Raw genomic sequence first — 15,698 nt, forward strand, 5'->3', positions numbered from 1 at the left:
CTGCAGGTATGCCCCTGAAAAGAAAAAAAGGGTTGGGGGCAGTATGGACTGTTGGGGGAGCTGATTAAAATGCACATTTCTGAGCCTGGAGGAGAGCCTAGGAATCTGCATTTCAATGAGCCAATCCTTCCCTTCCAGGACGCCTACCCTGGCCCCAGATTATTCAATTAAAGAGTACTTACAAGGGCATTGAATTAACAGAATTTGGAATTAAAGAGAAGTCCAGGATAAGGTCTAGGGCCAGGACTTCAAAGCCTGTCACTGAAGTCCTTCTTACTGAACATAATGCTAAGTGGTCAGAAGCAGGTGGGATTAGAGGGGAGGGACATTGGTTAGGATAGAGAGGAAATGGATATCAAGTAGAATGAGTTCTCCTGACAATTCATTATTCCTGGCACAAGAATTCACTGAAATCTGTTTGGGAAATAGCCACAGACGGCTGAAAAGATAATTAACCTTCCAAGTAGAACTCAGTGATCCCTAAACTTGACTCTCAGCAGAGTCATCCAGAAAGAGTTTCGAAAGGCTAATTCCTGGGCTCCAACCCTGGAAATTTTGTTTTTGTAGCTCTAGGCAAGACTCAGTCCCTTATTTTTTTATTCTTCCTATTAATAGATTAATGAGATATAACAACCAAATGCAATGGAATCTGGATTAAAAAGAAGCTAAAGCATAATTTTGAGACGATTCAGTAAATTTCATGTGAACTGTATGTTGAATTTAACATTGAGCCTCTCAGGTGTGGTAACTGTGTCAATAATAGGACACTGGCCTCATTCTTGGGAGTGGATGGAGAATTATTCAGGGATGGGAGTTCTCATTGTGGCTCAGTGGAAACAAATCTGACTAGCATCCAAGAAGACATAGGTTAAATCCCTGGCCCCAACTGGTGGGTTAAGGATCAGAAGTTGCTGTGAGCAGTGGTGTAGGTCACAGACGTGGCTTGGATCCTTCATTGCTATGGCTGTGGCATAGGCCAGCAGCTGCAGCTTCTATTCGGCCCCTAGCCTGGGAACCTCCATATGCCATGGGTGCGACCCTAAAAAGACAAAAAAAAAAAAAAAAAAGAATTATTCATGGGTGAAGTGTCATAGTGTCTGCACACCACACTTGGATGGCTCAATAAAGGGGAAATGTGTGTAAATATAAAGAGGGAAGTGTAGTAGAGGAGGCCACAGGTCAAAGGCAGGTAAAACTAGGTAGGGAGAATATGGATAGTCACTGTTTTGTTCTTGACATTTTTCTGTAGGCTGAAGTTTTTTCAAAATTACAAAACGATAATTTTTTTTTACAAGAGAGAATAAACAATAAAAGAGAAAGTCTCCAGCCTTCATTTTATTGCACAATAGATTAAACAAAAAGCAGGAAAGTATAGGTTACAGAAGCTTGGGACAGAAAGGTGGGCTAGCACTGTGTCCTCCACTCATTTTCTGCCACGACACACATGACAAACGATGTTTATACACAGCAGGCACTGCCACAGGTGGACTTGGGCTTAGATGTAATTCCTGGCTACTGATGTGTAACAGGACAGATTTTCCTCCTACTTAAGAAAGAATGTTGGACTGTAAATCATATTGTCCTAGGGATAATTTTGAATTCATTCAAATTTTATTTTAAAAATAGTGTCTGAACTTTCCTTTTGTGTATAAGGGGTTTGAAAATTCACTAAATCATTCAGAAATACAAAGAAAATGTAAATTATTTGCTATCTGTAGCTGATCTAATCTTTGCCACGGTCAGTCACAGCACTGGGTCATTGCAGGGAGGCGAAAATAGCTTTAACTTGACAATGAATGCAATGGAAATCTTTTGCAATTGAAATGACCTTATGTGGATAACTCAGAGTCTTTTAGAAAATACTCAGTATTTAGACTTCCTCTCTGCCAATAAATGACTCTACAATGATGTGAAGATTATAGATAATTTCAAGAAAGGTTACAATTTAAAAAAAAAATGAAAACCTGAACAGTCATACTTCACTAATAAGAAAAATGCATGGACACTGAGGTAGATTACAAAGAGTCCCATTCTTCACCTCTCCCTCCGGCCCACCCTTTGTCACATTCCTTTTCAGCGTCCTCCAACTCCATCTGGGCTCAACTCTAATTTCCTTAGCCAATGCGTGTCGCTGATCCAAGGCAAGCGCAAATTTGAAAGCGGCGTATACATTGGGCTTTTCTCTCGTGCCTGCACCACTGCCATCAGACCAGGCCCATGCTAGCCTGCTGGAGGATGAGAGACATGTGGAGCACAGCTGAGTGCCCATCATTATGGCGGAGGTCATCCGAGATCAGCTACCCGCCAGGCAACCTCAGATGTGGGAGCAAGGCCAGCCAAGATCAGCAGAACTGTCTAGTCAGCACCCCACCAACCTCCCCCCACCCGAAACATGAGCAGTAAACACCTATTGGAGCTTCTGTGGGGTTTTATTTGGGAGACAACTCTGAGAGAAAATACGGAAGAAGGGGAACTAGCAGGGCTGTCAGAGGGCAAGTGTGACCCCAGGGAAAGGAAAGAGGGAAGGAAGGTCAGAAAGAAACATCTTAGCCTGTCGTCCAGCCAAGAAAGGTCAGCAAGGCTACTGGGGAAGCTCCAGGCAAAGTCTGCTGTCGGAGGAGTCTCAAGCCTTCCAGGAACAGGGTCACCTTAGCATCCCCAGCGTGCTCAGCCATTGGCTGGAGCAACCTGTGGGATGCATGGCCTGAGCATAAACTTGGCAGTGGGTTTCAGAGCACACTAATCAGCCAATTAGTCTAATAAGTCTATAAGGTTTTCTCCTCATGGCTGCGGTGGTAACACAGTTTTATTAGTTAAGACTTAATACGGGAGTTCCCATCGTGGCGCAGCAGATACAAATCCGACTAGGAAGCATGAGGTTTCGGGTTCAATCCCCAGCCTCACTCAGTGGGTTAAGGATCTGGCGTTGCCTTGGGCTGTGGATGTAGGTTGCAGACGAAGTTCAGATCTGGCACTGCTGTGGCTCTGGTGTAGGCCGGCAGCAACAGCTTGGATTAGACCCCTAGCCTGGGAACCTCCATGTACTGCAAGTGCAGCCCTAAAAAGACAAAAGACAAAAAAAAAAAAAAAAAAAAAAAGACTTAATACATACAAGTATGGAGGAGACTCAACTGCAGAACAGCAGTTCTTAATGTGGATGGTACTGCCTCCTAGAGGGCATTCTGGGAATGTCTGGGGGCACTTCCTGGCCACCAGTCATCATGATTGAGGGGGTACTACTGACATTGAGTGAGCATGGGCCAAAGACGCTAGATGTCATACAAATCACTGGGCCGCCATGCACAACAAATGATCTCGTGGGTTCTTCACCAAGTCTCAATGCCCTATATGGTATCCACAAAGGGAATCATCTTTTGGTCTTTTTTTAGACCACACCACAGCACATGGAGGTTCCCAGTCTAGGGGTCGAATCAGAGCTGCAGCTTCCAGCCTACTCCACAGCCACAGCAACGAGGGCTCTGGGCAGCATCTGCAAACTACGCCACAGCTCTCGGCAACATGGGATCCTTAACCCATTGAGCGAGTCCAGGGATTGAACCCTCGTCCTCATGGATACTAATCGGGTTCATTACTGTTGAGCCACGACAGAAATCATCTGTTTAAAATGATCTGAGCCAAGAACCTAATTCTGTTTCACACAGAAACATCAAATATTTTTGTCACATAAATATGCACTGCATTTCTAAGATTACAATTGCTATGACACTGAAAAAAGATTGCTTTGTTTCAAACTGCACTGTGTTGGTTCCCCAGGTTAGGAAACTATGCCACCAAGCAACACTACTTGTGTATTCAAATCGCTAGTACAGTGCTCCTGAGACAGTCTACGTTTGTGGTTGTGGCCACCATGAGCAACATGCAAACATTTGACTATTTCATTATGTGCCCTGTTCTCAGGTATTTCATTGTTCTCAGGTATTTACTCACAGTGAATTAGATACTTTATTATATTGACTTTCCTGAAATCATGTGGAAGACAGGTTATATTACTTATGAACATTTTCATTTTAGGATGAGAGAAGGTGAGGTTTGACATGGTTAAGAATAACTCCGATGGAGGAGTTCCCATTGTGGCTCAGAGGAAACAAACCCGACTAGTATCCGTGAGGTCGTGGGTTTGATTCCTGGCCCTGCTCAATGGGTTAAAAGATCTGGTGTTGCCGTGAGCTGTGGTGTAGGTTGCAGATGAGGCTCGGATTCCAAGTTGCCATAGGCCCCCTGGCCTGAGAACTTCCATATGCCACGGGTGCGGACCCCCAAAAGCAAAAAAAAAAAAAAAAAAAAAAAAGAATCATGAAGGTCTATAGAAGGATTATAAAAGAGAAGGGAAATGTATACCCATGTTCATAACAGTGTTACAATAGTCAAACAGGAGGCAGAGACCCATGTCCACTGACAAATGAATGGGTAAACAAAATGCGGTGTGTATGTGGTCTACACACATATACATACATACGTGTATCTGTGATGTATATATTCTACGTATATGACACAATATTAAAAAACCTTAAACAGGAAGGAAATTCCTGTTTAAGGAATGAATCTTGACAACACTATGCTAAATGCAAGAAGCCAGTCACGAAAGGACAAATATTGTATGATCCCACTTATATGAGGTACCTAGCGTAGGCAAATTCAGAGCGACGGAAAGTAGAAAGGAGCTGTAGGAAGGGGAGAGTGTAAATTACCATTTAGTGAGCAGAGAGTTGCAGTTTTGCAAGATGAAAAGAGTTCTGGAGATTGGTTGCACAACAATGTGAATGTACCTAACACTACTGAACTGTACGCTTAAAAACGGTGAAGATGGTAAACTTTATATTGTGTGTGTTTTAGCACAATGAGAGAGCGAGGGAGAGGGAGAGAAAGGGAACATAGTTCCAGCCTAGGTCAGGCTCTGAGTAACATATAAATGGATACTACTAAGGAATAGCGTCCATCAAGGTTATAATGGTGTTTAAATACATAGGTTTACACGAATGTGTACACATATTTGATATATTAAAATTGGTCAGGAATGATAAGACACTTGGAGAAACTGGTAACTAAGGAAATAGTTTACACCAAAACAAGATTTTTTTTTTTTTTGAGAAAACAGGACTTTAAAAAGTCAGAGCTTACACACATAAAAAACAAACTCATGGGTACCACGGGAGAAAGGGGTAGAAGGAGGCAGAAACGAGGAGCTTGGGATTAACATATACACCCTACTATATATAAAACATAGAAAACACCAAAGACCTACTGCATAGCATAGGGAACTATACTCAATATCTTATAATTACTAAATAGAAAATGTGCTGCAAAAAACTATATATATACATATGTGTAACTGAATCACTTTGCTGTACCCCTGAAACTAACACAACATTAAAAATAAACTGTATTTTAATAAAAAAGGGGAAAAAAGCTGGCGTTTAATTGGAAGCTCTGGGCAACCTCATGACCTTAGTGCTGCTTATTCCTTATTGTTCCCCACTCTATCTTTCTCCCTGTGGTGTTGGGGCTGAGCCACACTTCCCGATTTCCCTGGCTAGTGGCTTCCACTGGTTCTGGAGGCACTGGGAGGAACTGGGAGGGCGGAAGAAAGGAAAAGAAGGCTGTTTCCTTGCACCTACCTCCTGTCAGGAGGTGGCTGGCAGCCCTGGACAGTTCTAGCTCCAGCTTCCAGTTTTTTTCTCCTGTCCTAACACCAGTCTTGTGCAGCCCCTTAAAGCTGCCCACATCAGCGGGCCCACAGCTTCCTCATCATCCAGGGTCCCATCCACTGGCACCTTCATCCAGGACACAGCACACACGTGTGGGCAGAGGTCTGGGTGTCAGGCCCACCCAGCCCTCCTCTGAAGTTCTGGATTCTAGTAATACCACCCCTTCCTTCTGTCCTCCAGCCTGGGGGCAGCTACGCCCTCACCTAATAATCGCTGGTTTACCTCAGCATCCTTTGTGTTTCTCCTCCCAGCTACCTAACACTTTTGTAATTAATTGTCTGTATTATATTTCTCCCACTGGAAATTCATGTGATTTTTTTTTCCTGCCTCAATCCTGACTAATGAAATCTTTTAAAGATACACCACATCTGTTACTAAAGTGGTCCAGTAGTGATGCTGCCTCCACCTGTGTTCCTGGGGAACAATCTCATACCCATCCCTAAGGCAGCTAGATTTTAGTCTCTAATATTACTTTCTACAAATGGATCCATGGCTCCTTGAAGAGGAGCTGACTCTATTATTCTATGTTTAGGGCAGAGAAAGCAGAAGTGTCTTGGGAAAATCTTATTGTTGTGAAAAAGAAAAAATGCTTACAAAGACCTCTGGGACTCCCATTGGCCAGATTTCAACAACCTGACCATTGAAAAGGAAAAAAAAAAAATTTGTGTGCAGAACATGACTACATAATGATGCTCAAAAGGAGTAACTAAAATACACATTCAAAGAAAGACAATTATGAGTTTCAGAGAGTGTTTGAAGAAAATGCTCTTTTTTCTAATGCAAGCTTATGTACAGTCAGATTTAGTTAGCACCTAAGTACTACCAGTAAAATCCAGGGAGTAACAATTCAGCTCAGTCCAAAAAACACTTGGAACAAGATCATCCTGGAAAGAGAACTCTGGTCCTGTGTTCAAGTCCCAAGTAGTAATTCATATGTTAATTATGCAACCAATTTTTTTTTGGCTGGGTCCATGACATGTGGGAGTTCCCAGGACAGGGATCAAACCTAAGCCAAGCAGCAACCCGAGCCACTGCAGTGGTAATGCCAGATCCTTAACCCACTGCACCACAAGGGAGCTAGCTCCTCAGCTGATTATTTTAACATTTACTGGGTTCCTGTTATGTGCACTATGCCAGGAATATGATAGTGAAGAAAAAAATACAAAAATATCCGTCCTCGTGAAGTTTACTTTTCAGCTAAGAGAGATCAGCATGCAATAAGCCTATTAAAGAAAGAGATTACATAATTGTTTAGAGGGTAAGAAATGCTATGGAGGAAAGAAAAGGTAGAACAGGGTGAAAAGGATGAGGAGACTCTGAGGTGGGCAGTTTGCAGTGTTAAGTAAGTAGGCCTCATTGTAAAAATGAGATTTGAGAAAAACCTGGAGGAGGTGAGGAGATTTACCAAGCGGGTATCTGGGGAAAGAATATTCCAGGCATGGAGAAAAAGCTAACACAAGACCTAACTTGGACATATACCTGGTGTGTTCAAGGAATAACAAGGAGGCCAGTGTGGCTGGAGTGAAGTGAAGAAAGGGAGGAGGGATGGGAGGTGTGGGGAGAACCACACTGAGCAGGGCCTTGCAGGTCATTAAAATTTTCACTTTTGGAGTTCCCATAGTAGCTCAGCGGTAACGAACCCGACTAGTATCCATGAGGACAAGGGTCTGATTCCTGGCCTCTCTCAGGGGGTTGGGGATCCGGCATTGCCGTGAGCTGTGGTGTAGATTAAAGGCTTGGATCTGGTGTTGCTGTGGCTGTGGTGTAGACAGGCAACTGCAGCTCCAGTTCGACTCCTAGCCTGGGAATTTCCATATGCCAAGGGTACAGCCCTGAAGAGACCGAAAAAAAAAAAAAAGACTTTGGCTTTTATCATGAGTGAAATGAGGTGTTGCTGCAGGGTTTGGGGCATGATTTGAATGGTTTGAAATGATCTGCCAAGTTGAGAATAAGACTGTATGGGGGCATTAGAATAGAAGAGGTGAGACCTATTGGGAGAACCTGTTGTAGTTATCAAAGTGATAGATCATGGTGACTGAGGTCGGGGTGGTGGCACAGAAGGTGGTGAGAAATGGTTCAATTCTGAATATACATTGAAGTTAGGACCAAAGTTGTCTGCTCATGGATTGGATATAGGATGTGAGAGAAAGAGAAGGGACAAGGTTGACTCTGAGATTTCTGGCCTAAGCTATTATGAGGATGGAACTGATTTCCACCCCCATGGAGGTGGGGCACGCTGAGTGCAGCAGGTTTCTAGCGGGGAAGTTAAGAAATTCGCTTGTGGGCCTGTTAGGTTTGAAGTGTCAGCCTCAACATCCCAATGGAATCTGTGCTTAGAGTTCAGGAGAGAGGTGTGGGCTGATAAATGTTAGGCAGGATAGGCAAGGGCTAGGCTGCAGTAACAAAATCTCTCTGGATTAACACAATGAATGTTGACGTGTTTTGTGTAGGGCCCTGCACCATGTCATTATCTCTCTGGAAGTCAGAGTGAAGCTCCATTCCCTGGGCTATTGCTGTGGCAAAGGGAAGAAAAGAGCTGCAGAGTCTCATACCAGCAAGGAAACACTTCTGCCTTGAAGTAGCCCATAACTCCACTCACACTTTCTTGGCCAAAGCAAGTCCAGTGGCCATAAGGTGAAAGTAAGGACATATAATTCTACTTTCCTAGAAAGAGAAGAACCAGAAATAATGGGTAAGCATTGTTAATACCTACTAGAGCTGGAGATATATAATAGAGAGTCATCAGCTTAGAAATGGCGTTCAAAGCCACAGGACTGGATGAGATGACCAGGAAGTGAGTGCAGAGAGAGAAAATGTGAAGTCCCCATACTGAGCCCCTGGGCCCCCCAATAGGCAGAGTCCACGACCTCGGTCCATATAACAAGCCTAAGATGGCAATTGTGTTCCCTTTGGTTACATGAGCAATGCGTAATTCCAGAATGAAGTAATGAATCCAATTCATTGTCCTTAAATAAGTATATTAACAAATTTTTAAAATGTTGTGCTGCTTGTGTATAGTCTGTTCTTTATGATGCTCTAAGTGAGTAAGCTAATCTAATTTATTTGCTACATTTGTAAATCTGTTTTATAAGACCGGTGAGTCTTTAGGAAGAGTTTACTTTTTAGATTTATAAGTCTGCTGTTTGATGTTTGAAGTTCTTGAGAGGATCAGATATGTTGGTGACTGGTTTGAAATATCTAAAGGAATTTAATTAACCAAGTTTGTAAATGTTTATGGAGAAAGTAATCTGTCAAATGTATAAACTTATTGAGAATAAATCAAAGAGAAAGTGTTCCTAGGCATCTATCCAGAGAAAACTGTAATTTGAAAAGGTACATGCACCCCTATGTTCATAGCAGCACTATTCACAATAGCCAAGACATGGAAGCAACCTAAATGTCCATTGATGGCGAATGGATAAATGTGGTATATATGTACCATGGAATATTACTCAGCCACAAAAAAGAAGTAATGCCTTTTGCAGCAATATGGATGGACCTAGAGACTCTCATACTAAGTGAAGTCAGACAGGGAAAGACACATATCATGTGATATCACTTGCATGTGGAATCTAAAATATGATACAAATAGACTTATTTACAAGACAGAAACAGACTCACAGACATAGAAGACAAATTTATGGTTACCAAGGAGGGGAAAGAGGGAGGGATAAATCAGGAGGTTGGCATTGGTAGATATAAACTACTATAAATAAAACAGATAAACAACAGAATCCTGCTGTATAACACAGGAAACTACATTCAATATTCTGTTACAAATCATAAATCATATATATGTAATTTTTCTTTTTCTTTCCCATTATGATTTACATATATTTTAGTTATATATATATATATAACTAAATCATTTTGCCTGTACACCCGAAACTAATGCAACATTGTAAATCAACTATACTTCAATAAATAAATAAAAATAAGGGTATTTTTTATTTCAACACAAAAACTGCTAGATTTGTAAATAAATAAAAGCTATATGTTGAGCTTAGAGTCTTTAGGAAAGAACCAGGTTCATAGGTTTATAAGCTAATACAATATTAATGAAAACATGAGTGACATTTAGTGTCCTATTCCACACACAATACCTGGTGGGTGCTGAAAATCTTATCAACCATCCTCTTTCTTCTGGGTCTCTCAGCATGGCTTGGAGGGTCTCCTGGGTAACTGAGAATGCCTGAGGGGCCCTGCTTCTCCATCTCTGGGGGTTATCTAATGTCCAGCCCCTCCACAGAGGCCACCATTCTGACTGTCCTGTCCTCCACCATGATGGGTGTCGATCTTTTCTGATGGACTGGAATTGACCTGATTTTCAACATTTCGAATATTGTTAGTTATTTGGGATCATGGTCATGTTCCATGCCATTTCCTTTGATCTCAAAGTCACCACATACAGAGTTCCCGTCATGGCTCAGCAGAAACGAATCTGACTAGTCCATGAGGACTCAGGTTTGATCCCTGGCCTTGCTCAGTGGGTTAAGGATCCGGCATTGCCATGAGCTGTGGTGTAGTCGCAAATGCAGCTTGGATCCTGTGTGGCTGTGCCTGTGGTGTAGATCAGTGGCTACAGCTCCGATTAGACCCCAGCCTGGGAAACTCCACACGCTGCGGGTGCAGCCCTAAAAATATTAAAAAAAAAAAAAAAAAAAAAAAAAAAGTCACCACATGTTGGAATTCTTTATCCTGATTTGAGGTCTGCTCCAGCTAGTCAACTCTCCCAGCACCACTGAGTCTGCCCATGGGTTTGTGGGAACCTCTGGATTTCCTGCATTTCTAGGCATAAGGGAACCAGCAGTGAGGTCCTTTTGGCCAAGTCCTTGTGGTCATCTTCCTACTCCTGGCACCTTGTAAGTTGCTGGGACTGTTGTAGACACTACGGTGTAGCTATTGGGGCTGGCTGAGCAGGGTGGCAGTATGTTGGGTGGTTAGGTGAACAAGTTAGTGGTGGTGGTTCTGAATAGTAAAGTAATACGGTGTAGTGGTTTGTTCATCTGTGTAGCAGTGTGGGGTGAGGAGTCAGACTGTTTTATTTCCCTCCTGGACATGTATTAGCATGTGATCTTGGGCAAATTACTTAACCTTTCTGTGCCTCATTTTATCCTGTAGAAAATGGGGCTAACAAACTCATCGTGTTGCTGAGAATCAAACGAGCTATGGACATAAAATAATTACCACAGTTCCTGATGCACTGTAAAATATTTAATAACTGTTAACCAAAATAATAGACACATAACATACTTTTATTATTATTTTGTGTGATCTAGTTCAGCTACTTGAACTAGTGAATGTGTCAGGATAAAGAGGGGGAAGGAAATCCTAATCGTATCCAATGAAAAATAATTTGAAAACTATACTTTCAGGAATCATTTCTATAGTTCGTTACTAGAGAAGTTTCTCCAGACGTGTAGAGCACCCAATATAAACTGGTACAACCACCATGGGAAACAGTAAGGATCTTCCTTAGAAAACTAAACATAGAACTGCCATACGACCCAGCAATCCCACTGCTGGGCATATATCCAGACAAAACTTTCACTGAAAAAGATACATGCACCCCTGTGTTCACTGAAGCACTATTCACAATAGCCAATGAAAACAACAGCACTAATGGCCTGAATCCAGCCAGAACACAGACTGGGACTTGAACTCATATGCCAGGACTTGAACCCAGCCAAAACCCAGATTAGGACTTGAACTCAAATGCCAGGATTTGAACCCAAATGCCAGGATTTGAACCCAAATGCCAGGATTTGAACCCAGCCAAAACCCAGATTGGGACTTGAACTCAAATGCCAGGACTTGAACCCAGCCAAAAGCCAAACTGGGACTTGAACCCATGTGCCAGGACTTAAACCCAGCCAAAAGCCAAACTGGGACTTGAACCCATGTGGCGGGACTTAAACCCAGCCAAAAGCCAAACTGGGACTTGAACCCATGTGGCGGGACTCAAACCTAGCCAAAAGCCAGATTAGTACTTAAACCACAGTTTTAAATTCGAGTTACTCACCCTGTGTCTGGACTCACTAAGGCTCACATTCTTTATGCCTCCATACAGAAGGAATTCAGCTAGAGACAAAGTGATAGGCAAGGAGCAGATTGTTAAGGATAGGATGCTTGTAAGAGAGGCAAGCAGGCTGGCAAGGAAGCTCTGCCCCGAGGATCCGATGGGAGTTTTATCATCCAAGGCGTTGGAAAGGCCTGCCTCTTCCTTTCCAGGAATAGTAGTTCCTCCTTAGTGTCTGGTAAGGTGTGTATTCAAATCAGCTGACAGGCAGGCTTCAAACTCTTGCCCTTGATCTGAATCTGAATGCAGGCCTTGTTCCATCCCCCACCCAATGACCTGAGGCACTTCCACTAATTAAGCAAGGCTGCCTTTTTCTGATGTCTTTCTCTACAGTGGTCCCAACATCTCCCAGGTTCCCCTCTTTATCTCTGATTCCCTATCGGGACTTCTATAACCACCTGTGTCTACTCTATCCCTATCACCAAGACATGGAAACAACTTAAATGTCTATTGACAGATGAATGGATTAAGAAGATGTGATACATATGTACAATGGAATACTACTCAGCCATAAAAAAGAAAGGAATAATGCCACTTGCAGCAACATAGATGGAACTAGAGACTCTCATACAAGTAAATTAAGTCAGAAAGAGAAAGACAAATTCTGGAATCTAATATACGGCACAAAAGAACCCATCTACAGAAAAGAAACAAACTCAGGGACATGGAGAAAGGACTTGTGGTTGCTGGGGGTGGGGGGAGGGAGTGGGGTGGACTGGGAGTCTAGGGTTAGTAGATGCAAACTATTGCATTTGGAGTGAATAAGCAATGAAATCCTGCTGTATAGCACAGGGAACTATATCTAATCACTTGTGATGGAACATAATGGAGGATAATGTGAGAAAAATAATGTGTATATATACATATACACACATATATATACACATATATGTATAACTGGGTCACTTCGCTGTATAGCAGAAATTGACTGAACATTGTAAATCAACTATAAAAATTTTTTTAAAAAAAGGAGTTCCCGTCATGGCGCAGTGGTTAATGAATCCGACTAGGAACCATGAGGTTGCGGGTTCGATCCCTGGCCTCGCTCAGTGGGTTAAGGATCTGGCATTGCCATGAGCTGTGATGTAGGTCGCAGATGCAGCTCGGATCCCGCGTTGCTGTGTTGCTGTGGCTCTAGCGTAGGCCGGTGGCTATGGCTCCGATTCGACCCCTAGCCTGGGAATCTCCACGTGCCGAGGGAGCGGCCCAAGAAATGGCAAAAAGACAAAAAAAGAAAAAAAGAAAAAAAGAAAAAGAAAGAAAGAAAAAAAAGAATTTGAATTCTTGTTCATGCTGTGTTTGAATAATGCAAGGAAGAATCCAAGAAAACCTCACAGTGTAACAGAGAGCCTGGTTAGACATTTTTCTAGTGAACCTGTCATATCTAATTCCATGTGTTCTTTTCTCTTCGCTTTGTATGCCAGCCTGGCTTTCCTGAACTCTTACTGCCTCTGAGAGTGCTGGGAAGTGAGTCACCACACACAGAAGGCACTTGCAGAAGGGAGGGGGCTGAAAGTTCCAAGTGGCACCATGAAAGGTCATCAGCTGTGGATAGGAAAGGGACTGGGCATTTGGCCCTGCTTGGCGGCTGACCTTGGCCCTTGGCAAGCCTCCCTGGTAGTTTTGGCATGCTGTTGGAGTGGGCAGGTCATCCTGCCTCCTCTCCACCCTGCCCCCTCCTCTTATGCTCAGGGCCAGTATGAAGGTCACATGTTTCTCTTTTGAATCATTTGAGTGTTTAGGCTGCCCAAGTCCAATCTAAATGGGGACACTGACTGTTACAAATTGGAATAAGATCCTCGTCTTGATGTGAAAGGCAGAGGGATTCCATTTACAGTATGTGAGGGATGTTTAAATCTGCACAGGAGCCAAAGTCAATATCAACAGCAGTAAGTCATATTGAGGAAGTTCCCTGTGGCCTAGCAGGTTAAGGATCTGGCATTGCCACTGCTGTGGTGCAGGCTGTAACTCTGGCTTGGATTCGATCCCTGGCCTAGGAATTTCCATATGCTGCAGGCATGGCCAAATTAAAAAAAAAAAAAAAGTCACCTGTATAATACATAACCCTTAATAATGAATCCAACTAGGAACCATGAGGTTGCAGGTTCAATCGCTGGGTTAAGGATCCAGCATTGCCATGAACTGTGGTGTAGGTCACAGACACGGTTTGGATCCCATGTTGCTGTGGCTGTGGTGTAGGCTGGCGGCTGTATCTCCAATTAGACCCCTAGCTTGGGAACCTCCATGTGCCATGGGTGTGGCTCTTAAAGCAAAAAATAATGATGATGATGATGATAATAATAATAATAATATTGAAGTGATGAGGATGAGGACTTTTCTTCTATGGTTTGCCTCTCAAAAACTCACAACCCTATCTAGTCATAAGAACATCAGACAAATCCAAAAATAAAATAATTGGCCAATACTCCTCAAAACTACCAAGGTCATCAAAACAAAGAAAGTCTGAGAAATTGTCACAGCCAACAGGGGCCTAAGGAGACATGATGACTAAATGTAGTGTGGTAGCCTGATGGGATTCTGAACAGAAACGGATATTAGGTAAAAACTAAGGAAATCTGAATAAAGTGTCAATAAGTGGTTCATTAATTGTGACAAATGTAGCATCCTATAGTAAGATATTCAAAACAGGGAAAGATAAATGTGGGTATATAGAAACTGTCTGCATTACCTTTATAATTTTTCTGTAAGTCTGAGATTTCTCTAAAATTAAAATTTATTTTACAGCTCTGCATAGGAGAGTTCTGCAATGCAACACCTTAGCCTTGTAACTCTGGAAAGAAGGTGCTGTCCCTTGGAACCCCTTCTGTGTGCAGGGTTAAGGACTGGAGAGGCTGAGGTAGATAAAATGGGCATGGCTCGCCTTGCAGAGTCTACAGTCCAGCAGGGGAGGACTTTGTGCGCTCCCGTACTGTGGGAATTGCTCTCAATGGACATGACCTACTTTCGTAATCTGATTTTTTTATGAATAAAAAATGCAACAGAAAGCTGAATAAAAGCAATTAGCAGCAAGCTCTCCTTATGAATGGTAACCTGGATTTCCTAAACCAGACCAACTCCTATCCTTGGACTATGATTTTTAAACATTTTTTGGGGTGAGACTAGAGATGGATCGGTTTAGAATAGTGTTTTCCAAACTTATCACCCTTGACCATGGAAATGATAGCGTATTGACAGAACACCAGCCGGTGCACATTTGCTACAATGCAAGCTAGTTGGAAAGAAAGCAGGTGTAAAGGGTCTCACTGATGAACTTCCTTAAGGAAAAAAATTGAAGCAAAACATCTTTTTGGTTTCCATGTTCTTATAAAACTTTTAAAGTTGTTTTTATATATTTTATGTCTTCTGCATATTTGTGTTTTAAATTTTTTGTCTTTTTAAAATTCACCTCTCTACTGGAAACAGCCTTGCTATGGCTGAGCGGTACATCAGATGTAGCTGCTGGTCTGCATTTTCAATGCAGTGTGCAAAGAAAAGTCCTACCTGCCCAGATACATTGGCACAAAGGGGCAAAGGATGTGAGCTATCTGCTGTGTAATATTTGTGTCTTCTTAAGTTAGGCTCATTTAGTGCTCATTGTTTCATCCTGGGCAGCACACATCTAGATTTTTTTTTTTTTTTTAGGGCCACCCTTGTGGCATATGGAAGTTCCCTGGCTAGGGGTTAAATCTGAGCTGCAGCTGCCAGCCTATGCCACAGCCACAGAAATGCCAAATCTTAGCCATGTCTGCAAACTATATCACAGCTCAAGGTAACGCTGGATCCTTAAGCCACTGAGCAGGGCCAGGGTTCTAACTCGCATCCTCATGGATACTAGTTCAGTTCGTTAATCACTGAGCCACACCAGGAACTCCAAGATTTTTTTTCTTTTAGAA

The sequence above is a fragment of the Sus scrofa genome, chromosome 3 (genome assembly GCF_000003025.6).
Source record: "Sus scrofa isolate TJ Tabasco breed Duroc chromosome 3, Sscrofa11.1, whole genome shotgun sequence".
NCBI classification, from domain to species: Eukaryota; Metazoa; Chordata; class Mammalia; order Artiodactyla; family Suidae; genus Sus; species Sus scrofa.